Here is a 10,490-nt window from a genome sequence, read left to right on the forward strand (position 1 = left end):
CGGAGTTGGATCATCCGTTTTTTCGGCGACGGACTCGAGGATCTTTCCAGTATCCTGAGTTGTGGCCTGTTCGGATAAATCCGAGTTGCTTTTGCTGAGTTCTCGAGGTACTCAGGTTCCTCTTGGTTCGCTTCGGGTTAGCTACTGGGCGTTCGATTGCTGCGAAGTTTATGTTCGGCTAGGAAGCAGAGTCGCGACTGTGTTTTGGCTTCCCCAGATACCGCTGTTCCAGTTGGTGTTGGAAATTTGACGCCGAGATGGTAAGTGGACGGGACTGCCTTCATGGCATTATCCAAGGATTTCCATTATGGCGTATAGATAGCCGGTTATCCACTACCGCCGCGAATCGACGATCTTTGTGACTTCTTTAGCCATGACCGGGAGTCTGATTTTCCGAGGGCATGGATGTGACGCCCGAGAATCCAGTCAATGGTCTTGGCTCTGGGATGACTTCTCCGAGGGGTAATGTTCATCCTCTGCAGAGTGTCGCGGAACATGATATGGACCGTGCTTCCTGTGTCGATGAGGATGCGGCCCGACTTCGAGATCTTGCATCACCAAGTCGATGACCAGAGGATCGTAGTGGGGTTTATCGAGTCCGGTCGTATCCTGTTCCTCGAAGGTGATTGCGTGACTGGGAAACGTCGTCCTCCGGGCACCATCCGGGGCTTGTCTCGCCTTCCGTCCGTAGGCTTTGATTGACGACACAGAGTCCCGGTAAAAGCGATCCCCGATGACCATGTTGATCCTTGGGCGGTTGTTGTTGTTTCCTTCGCCGTCTTGTCCCGTTCGCGTTTTCCGGCCCGATTGAGTTCCAGGAGCGTTATTGGGACTGGCTCCGTCGGTCCTCGCGGACGGTCCAGAGAATCTAGGATCAGGTCTTTCATGCTCTTGACCGTTGCTAGTTTGCCGTCGAGCAGCTTCATAATGAGTCTAGCGCGCCGAGGACTTTGCAGTGGCGGTGGAGTGACCTCTCGTCTGATGGAACTCGCAGCTGAATTGTCCTTGTACGAGTTCCGCGTCCAGGTGTTTCCGGAGGTCCTTCCTTGCTCGGAATTAACGGCGTAATTATGTTCGCCTTGGACGTCTTCCCCTCGTGATGGACGTACTTGTCGTTAACGAGAGGTTTTCTTCTTGCCGGACGCTTTCGGCGGTCCATGCTTTTGCGCTAGGATTTTCATCTCTCTTCTTCCATGATGATGAAATCCATTGCCTTGTGGAGGGTATCTTGGATGGTGCGTGGCCTTTCCAGAGAAATCCACTTTCGGAACTTCGACTTGTACCAAGAGGTTCTTCCTTAGGGCGTCGATGGCGACTCTATCGCTGAGGCCTGTTACCCTGGACATCACGAGGTTGAACCTCTTTATGTAGTCGCGGAGCGGTTCGTCTTCCTTTTGAATTAGGCTCCAAAGGTCCACGTCGGAAGTTTCCCTGTCCATGAACATAGAGAATTGCTTCAGAAAAGCTGAAGCAAGCTGGCGGAAACTTCCGATGGAGTTTCTTTTCAAGTGTGAGAACCATTCGAGCGCAGCACCTCTGAGGTTCTCGACGAACAGGAGACAGCAGCCGACATCCTTTTCCCCGCTCCGGAAGTTTAGACCTTGCCATTGCAATCTGGAAAGACTGCAGATGTGCCTTTGGATCTGTGGTTCCATCGTAGGTGGGAAGCTTTATTTCCCAGGATCCGAGACTCGCGCCTCCGTGATTCGAGAAGTGAACGGGGTTTTCTCGACTCCTCGAGGAGCAGGTCGATCTCGGGGGCAGTGCTGGTCGCGTGGTGAATCTGCAATTTTACCGCTTCACCCTCGGCTGCAGTTTTGGCGATGTACTCACGTAGATCGTGAATCTCGCTGGTGCCGTTTGCGCTCTTCTGTCTACGCTGGCGGCGATAGGCCGAGTCTGGTCCTCAGCCAGCCTTTCTTGCTCTGACCAGTAGAGGTCTTCTTCCTCTTCTGTCATGGGCTTTTCGAAGGCTGCCGCCAGTCGAGCTGACTGACTTCGGGTCCTTCGGTGGTGGATGTCGGCGTCTTCGTCGACGGATCCGATTGATCGCTGACATCCAGATTGATTCTTTCGACGTCGTCTCCTTCGTTGTCCCTTGCGGGAGGTGGAAGGTTGCCCGTCGTTTTTCTTCTGCCCCGTCGGAGTGGTATCGTCAGGGACGAGTTCCGGGGATTTTCTCGGGCATCTTTTTCTTGGTCTCGGAAGGTCCGAAGTCCAGCCTCCTGACACGCCTCACCTTGGTGGCCGCGCGGGGAGTTTGCTTTTCGCTGTTAAGGTATTAACCTGTTTAGCGAGTGAAGCCATTAGTTTCTCCTGTTCTTCCGACCGTTTCTGGGCGGTGGCGAACAGTTCCTTCATCTGGTCCAGCATCGCGGTGTTTGCCTCGGCAGTGACCGTCGATACGTTTCTGTCAGGAGTCTTCTCAGCGTTGACATCGACGGCTGGTCCGTCGTGTGTTGCTTGTCTTTTCCGCGTCGACAGACCATGCTTAACCGGGCGTGCGTAGTTGCGAGAAAGATAAGCCGTGAATCCCCCTCCTTCTAGCGCCAAACTGTGGGAACCGAAATTCGCACTGTCGATTTGTTAAGTTAATACGTAGGAAAACTAAGTTGACCTAGTTTTCCCCGAGGATCCGGCTATCTGCTGGGCCACGCACGACAGAGTTAAGACAAGTCTAATTTGAGAATAAATGCGGAAAATAAATAGAGCAAAAAGAAAGAATCTTATTTCCGAATCTGCGGAGAGCGTTTGGACAACAGGTCGAGATCTTGGCTGTAAGAGCTGTCGATCCTCGCTAGTCTTGAATCCTAGATCTAACCTAGTTGAGTCGCAGCTCGCTAAAAAAAGGAAATAAGCGCCTAAGTTCTAAGTTGCTCTGGGGTGGTTTCTTTCTTCTGATTTCGGATCCCCCTTCCTCTGCTCCTAGCATTGCTTATATACTCCCATAGGACGGTCTGTCGTTGATGGGCTGAGTCTGCCGTGGGCTGGACTTTTTCCATTTTCGTCGGTTTTCGTGCTTATCGGGAAAGTTGACATTTATCTTTTCGGAAAGTTGACATTTATCTTTTTGGAAGTTTAACATTTATCTTGTCAGGCGAAGATAATTGTAAACCGTCGTATCTATCTTTTTAGAAAATCGTAAACTGGTTGTCCGATCGGAGTTGGTCCCTTTCGGGCCGTATTCCGATCTTCCGCTGTTTTTCTATGACTTCTCTAAAAGGATGCTCCTACTTGGATGTCAAGTCTTTCGGAAGATCTTCGATCCATTGCTAAGGTGAATGGTGTTGTTAAGATAACCATCACCGTTCTATACGAAGTCTTCCTGTCCGTTGACGTCTTAGGGGTTTTTAGAAATCCCGGAACAGAAAAAGGAGTTTTACTTGCAAGGACTCGGAAGTCGCGAAACACGGATTTCTGGCGACCCAGAGGTTTGGAATTTACGCACGAGGACTAGCCGTCCGACGACCCGAGCCAGCACGGGGCTAGCCGCCCGGCGACCACGGCCGGCACGGGCGCTAGCCGCCGGCGGCCACGGCCAGCACGGGGCTAGCCGCCCGGCGGCCACGGCCAGCACGGGCGCTAGCCGCCGGCGGCCACGGCCAGCACGGGGCTAGCCGCCCGGCGGCCACGGCCAGCACGGGCGCTAGCCGCCGGCGGCCACGGCCAGCACGGGGCTAGCCGCCCGGCGGCCACGGCCAGCACGGGCGCTAGCCGCCGGCGGCCACAGCCAGCACGGGGCTAGCCGCCCGGCGGCCACGGCCAGCACGGGTGCTAGCCGCCGGCAGCCACGGCCAGCACGGGGCTTAGCCGCCCGGCGGCCACGGCCAGCACGGGCGCTAGCCGCCGGCGGCCACGGCCAGCACGGGCTAGCCGCCCGGCGGCCACGGCCACGCTCGGTGTTGGCTGCTCGGTTCCTTTGGCGTGTTCGTGTTTCTTGCGTTTTTAGTTTTCCGTAGGTTTTTCCTTGTGTAGAAAATGTTTCTAGCAGTTGATTTCAAGACGATGAATCTCGAACTTAATTTTTCTTAAGGTTTCTCGATTATCAATTAGTCTCTCGAGGTTGCTTTTAACATTTTTCATGTTTTTCCGAGACTTTCGGACATCGATTTCGTCTTGACCGATTTTGACCCCAACAGTGGACAGCATTGATAGCATGGTTGATAGGTTGAAAGATATGCATAAGGTTTCTAGTATTGCTAGTCTTGCTAGGACTGATCATGCTCATCATTTCAAACCATCTAGCATTCTTGCTCTCATTGCTAAGTCTCATGCATCAAAACCATTGATAGTTGATTCTGGTGCATCTCATCACATGATAAGTGACACTAGGTTGATTAGAGACATTCTTCCTCATGATGGTCATGTAATGATTGCGAATGGTGATAGGATTCCTATTAGAGGAATAGGAAGTCTTAAACTGTTTGATAAGGAGTCTAAAGCTCTTTATATGCCTGATTTTGCTTCAAATTTGTTATCAGTTAAAAGGTGTGCAACTGATTTGCAATGTAATGTTATCTTTAGTCCTGATGATGTGAAGTTTCAGGATATTAAAAGCAGCAAGTTGATTGGGAAAGGAGTGACCAAAGGAGAACTATACTTACTTGAAGATCTTGCTCCTATTTCAAGCTTTAGCCGTTCTTTTACTTCAACTTCTGCTACTAGTTTAAGCAAAGATGCATTGTGGCATGCTAGACTAGGACACCCTCATAATAAGGCTTTTAAACTGATGTTGCCAGGTGTTTCTTTTGAGAATAATGATTGTGAGGCTTGTATTTTAGGCAAGCATTGTAAAACTGTTTTTTCCAAACTCTTCTACTGTCTATGAGAACTGCTTTGATCTTATTCACTCTGATGTTTGGACTGCTCCTTGCTTGTCTAGAGATTCTCATAAGTATTATGTCTCTTTTATTGATGAAAAATCCAAATACACCTGGCTAACACTCATTCCAACCAAAGATAGGGTGCTTGATGCATTTAGAAATTTTCAAGCTTATGTGACTAACCAATATCATGCCAAGATTAAAAATCTCAGGTCTGATAATGGTGGGGAGTACACTGGAAATGCTTTCAAGCAACACCTCTCTTCTCATGGAATCTTGCAACAAACGAGCTGTCCATACACACCACAACAGAATGGTGTTGCTGAAAGGAAGAACAGACACCTTATGGAGGTGGCAAGGACATTGATGCTTCAGTCTAAGGTTCCTAAGAGATTTTGGAGTGATGCTGTGGTCACAGCATGCTATCTGATCAACCGAACTCCTACACAAGTCTTGAAAGGGCAGGCTCCATTTGAGGTATTGAACAACTACAAACCTTCCTTGGAGCATATGAGAGTGTTTGGATGTTTGTGCTATGTGATGGTGCCTAGTGAGATGAGAAACAAGCTGGAAGCAAGAAGTAAGAAGGCAATGTTTGTGGGATATTCCCACACACAAAAGGGGTACAAATGCTATGATCCTGACACAAGAAGAGTGTTAGTATCAAGAGAAGTGAAGTTCATAGAAGAAAGAGGTTATTATGAGGAGCAGAATCAGGAAGATTTGAAGGATCTTACCTCAGATAGAGCTTCTACATTGAGGACCATCTTAGAGAGGCTTGGAATCAATATGACCAGGATCAGTCTCGGGTAACTACAGCAAGAACACCACCAAGAGGTCAAGAAGTGGATCAGGAACCCACCAACCTTGATCATGTGGGGGGAGAGAGTTCAAGTGGAGAAGAGAGCTCGGGTGGTTCTCATGATCAAGGTGTGGTAGCTAGTGATGGAGCTGAAGAAAGTCAGCCAACAGCTAGTGAAGAAAGTGGAGAAGTATCTGAACCAATGGTGCAAGACAGTGTACAAGAACAAGAGCAAGCCGAGCCAGAAGTACAAAATGTTCCAGCACCAGTCTTGAGAAGGAGCACAAGAGTTAAGAGGGATGCTTCCAACTGGGTAAACACGAGAGTGTACTACAATGCCCAGGCTGTGGAGCATCCTTCTCAAGCTGTGTGTTCCTTTGCTCAGTATCCAGAAGAGCATTGTGCCTTTCAAGTGAGCTTGGATGAGAGTTATGTTCCAAGAAGCTATGAGGAAGCAATGCTTATACAAGAGTGGAGAGACTCAGTCAATGCTGAGGCAGATGCTATGACCAAGAATGATACATGGTATGAGAGTGCTTTGCCAAAGGGAAAGAGAGCTGTGTCCAGTAGGTGGATCTTTACTATCAAGTATCTACCAAATGGGAAGATAGATAGGCGCAAGACAAGACTGGTGGCAAGAGGGTTCACTCAAACATATGGAGAGGACTACATTGATACATTTGCACCAGTGGCCAAGCTTCACACCATCCGAGTTGTCTTATCATTGGCAGTGAACCTTGAGTGGGATCTTTGGCAAATGGATGTCAAGAATGCCTTTCTACAAGGAGAGCTCGAGGATGAAGTGTATATGTTGCCACCACCTGGTCTTGAGCATCTAGTAAAGAAGGGAAATGTCTTGAGACTAAAGAAAGCAATCTATGGCCTCAAGCAATCTCCTAGAGCTTGGTACCACAAATTAAGCACAACCTTGAATGGTAGAGGCTTCAGGAAGTCAGAACTTGATCATACTCTCTTCACATTGGTTACACCCTCAGGTATCATTGTAATCCTTGTGTATGTAGATGATATTATCATTACTGGTTCTGATAAAACAGGTATCAAGGCAACTAAAGAGTTTCTTAAATCTGTTTTTGACATTAAAGACTTAGGAGAGATGAAGTACTTCCTTGGTATTGAGTTGTGTAGAGCCAAGGAAGGATTGTTTATCTCTCAAAGGAAATATACACTTGATCTCTTGAAAGATGCAGGTGCATATGGAGGCAAGGTGGCTAAGATGCCTATGGAGGATGGGTACAAGGTCCCACGTGAGGGGGAGATTGAAGATAGCAAGCTCTTCCATGATCCAAAGCTTTATAGAAAGCTTGTTGGTAAGTTAATCTACTTAACAATCACTCGGCCTGATATATGTTTTGCTGTGAATCAGGTAAGCCAGCATATGCAAGCTCCAAAGGAACATCACTGGCGTATGGTGGAAAGACTATTGATGTATCTGAATGGTACACAAGGTCTTGGAGTTTGGATGGGTTGCAACAAGAGTACAGAAGTGGTGGGCTATTGTGATGCTGATTGGGCAGGAGATAGAGCTGATAGAAGATCAACCACTCGCTACTGTACTTTCATTGGTGGGAACTTGGTTACTTGGAAGAGTAAGAAGCAGAAGGTGGTCTCATGTTCTAGTGCTGAAGCCGAGTACAGAGCCATGCTGAAGCTAACTAATGAGCTTGTATGGATCAAGGGGATTCTGAAGCATCTAGAGATTGATCAAGCTACACCAATGACCATGCATTGTGATAACCAAGCAGCCATTCACATTGCATCTAACTCAGTGTTCCATGAGAGAACCAAGCATATAGAGGTTGATTGTCACAAGGTCAGGCAGATGATTGTGCTTGGAGTTATCTTACCATGTTACACCAGAAGTGAAGATCAGTTGGCTGATGTGTTCACCAAGGCTGCGAGGCAGAAGACAATGGAGTCCATCCATATCAGGTTGGGCCTCATTGATTTGAGTAAGAGGAGCTGATCCCCTTAGCTATGAGGTCTTCACTCTTTTTCCCTCATCAAGGTTTTGTCCCAATGGGTTTTCCTTGGTGAGGTTTTTAATGAGGAAGATCTCATGGCTTTCCAAGCTTGACTTGTTCCATATGGTCAAGCTTGAGGGGGAGTGTTGAGATGAGGTGATGATATTCATGAGATAGAGAAGAGTTTAACATGGGAAGGAGAAGAGGAGAAAGAGTGCAAGTTACTATTTGGGGAGTTACTATTACAGTAACTTTAAGTTACTGTGGTAAAAGAGAAGTTACTGAGGTAAATAAGTAAATGGAGAAGAGGAGAGGTGAAGTGATCTCGGATACTCTTAACCAAGGAGAAGGTTAAGAGAAGAAGAAGCTTGTGACCGTTTGAAGATAAGGTATTGGCGCGCCTTGACAGGCTGGCTAAGGCTGGAAAGGCAAAGAGCATCTAGTCAAGATGCCAAAGCATGTGAAGCATATGGACCAAGTATTCAAATCAGGCGCCTAAGCTCTCCTTGACTCTACATGCTTAGAATAGTATCTTGACCTCCTTATCTTGCACAAACCCTTGTTATCTCTAGACTATATATTTGTAATCATCCCTCATTAATAAACTAAGCAAGTTATGTCTCTCTCTATCTAGTCTTGGTTACTATTACATCTGAGAATCATTTCTAGACTTTTTACTCTCTTAATCTCTCTTTAATCCTCATTTACACTCAGATTACACAAAATAATATGGTATCAGAGCCAGGTTGAAGACAATCTGAGTTCGCGTGAACTCTTTGGTGATTCCTTAGTGAAGATCCAAAGAGAAACTTGGTGTTCTTGCGGCTGTTCTTCAAAGTTCTTCTCTTTCCGGGTTGAGTGAAGCTTTTCAAGCTTGTTAAAGCTTGAGGAGTGTGTTGTCTACGTTCGTGGTGTGAAGACTCAAGCTCTAGATCGTGTCCAGCCAGTTCAAGTTAAGTTTACTCGGTTCAAGATTGATATCTTTGAAGGAGATAGAATCGGGTAGCTAGGTGTGGAAAGGTGTTTGCTTTAGTCTTTGCGGTTCAAGTTGATATCTTTGGCAAGATAGAAACTTGTTTGTGGGTTGAGGAAAATTTGTGTGTGAAGAGTTGAAGTACTAGGGTCGTGTGTTTGTTAAGACATGGAAGGAAGTATGCATATGAAAGTTGCTGTTGTGTTCAAGGGAACCAACTATCTTGTGTGGTCTCGGATGGTGAGAACCACAGTGGGTTGCAAGGGTTTATGGAGTCACATCACCAAGGGTGAAGCTCCAAAGCTCGGAGAGTTGAAGAGAGACAAGGAGGAAGTCTCAAGTGATGATGTAGAGAAGTGGGAGCAAGAAGATATGCTTGTGATGTCTGTCTTGCACGCTTCATTGGAACCATCCATCTTGGATGCTTATAGCTACTGTGAGTCGGCTAAGGAGCTATGGGATACCTTGAAAAAGGTTTATGGAAACACTTCAAACCTCAGTAGAGTCTTTGAAGTGAAGCAAGCGATCAATAGTCTTGCACAAGAAGACATGGAGTTCACTAAGCATCTCGGAAGGTTTAGGTCTCTATGGTCAGAGTTAGAGATGCTAAGACCGACCACTACTGATGCTGAGGAGCTTAACAAGAGAAGGGAACAAGACAAGGTCTTTGGTCTGTTGTTGACACTGAATCCAGCATACAATGGTCTCATTCAGCACATGCTGAGAGATGATGATCTCCCGGACTTGGAAGAAGTGTGCTCTCGGATTCAAAAGGAACAGGGCTCCATTGGCTTATTTGGAAGAAAGGGAGAGCTATCATTGGCTAATCAAGCATCTCAAGCTGAACATGGTGAAGGTCCGCAAGCTAATAAAGCCATACAAGGCAAGTATGAGAAGTTCAATGGGAATTGTGACCATTGTAAGAAGCATGGCCACAAGAAGAGTAGCTGCTGGATTCTTCATCCCCATTTGAAGCCAGCTAAGTTCATGAAGGACCGGGAGGCAAGAGCTCATATGTCAGAGTGTGCAAGTGGAGGATCAAGTGGAGCTGGTACTAGCAAGAGTCAAGAGGTGACAATGAGTGATACTGGTGATGGGAAGTCTCTAGTAGCCTATTCTGGTGCACCTACCATCCGCAACAACTCTGATCAGGATTACATCAAGAGATCCGACCTTGATGCCCTCATAAAACTCTTCAAGGAGAATGGTAACTCTGGTAACTACTTTGGGTATTCATTTGGTGCTAGGATGATAGATAATCCTGTGAATGTGGACAGCATTGATAGCATGGTTGATAGGTTGAAAGATATGCATAAGGTTTCTAGTATTGCTAGTCTTGCTAGGACTGATCATGCTCATCATTTCAAACCATCTAGCATTCTTGCTCTCATTGCTAAGTCTCATGCATCAAAACCATTGATAGTTGATTCTGGTGCATCTCATCACATGATAAGTGACACTAGGTTGATTAGAGACATTCTTCCTCATGATGGTCATGTAATGATTGCGAATGGTGATAGGATTCCTATTAGAGGAATAGGAAGTCTTAAACTGTTTGATAAGGAGTCTAAAGCTCTTTATATGCCTGATTTTGCTTCAAATTTGTTATCAGTTAAAAGGTGTGCAACTGATTTGCAATGTAATGTTATCTTTAGTCCTGATGATGTGAAGTTTCAGGATATTAAAAGCAGCAAGTTGATTGGGAAAGGAGTGACCAAAGGAGAACTATACTTACTTGAAGATCTTGCTCCTATTTCAAGCTTTAGCTGTTCTTTTACTTCAACTTCTGCTACTAGTTTAAGCAAAGATGCATTGTGGCATGCTAGACTAGGACACCCTCATAATAAGGCTTTTAAACTGATGTTGCCAGGTGTTTCTTTTGAGAATAATGATTGTGAGGCTTGTATTTT

Source organism: Raphanus sativus, unplaced genomic scaffold, assembly GCF_000801105.2.
Source record: "Raphanus sativus cultivar WK10039 unplaced genomic scaffold, ASM80110v3 Scaffold0204, whole genome shotgun sequence".
NCBI lineage: Eukaryota > Viridiplantae > Streptophyta > Magnoliopsida > Brassicales > Brassicaceae > Raphanus > Raphanus sativus.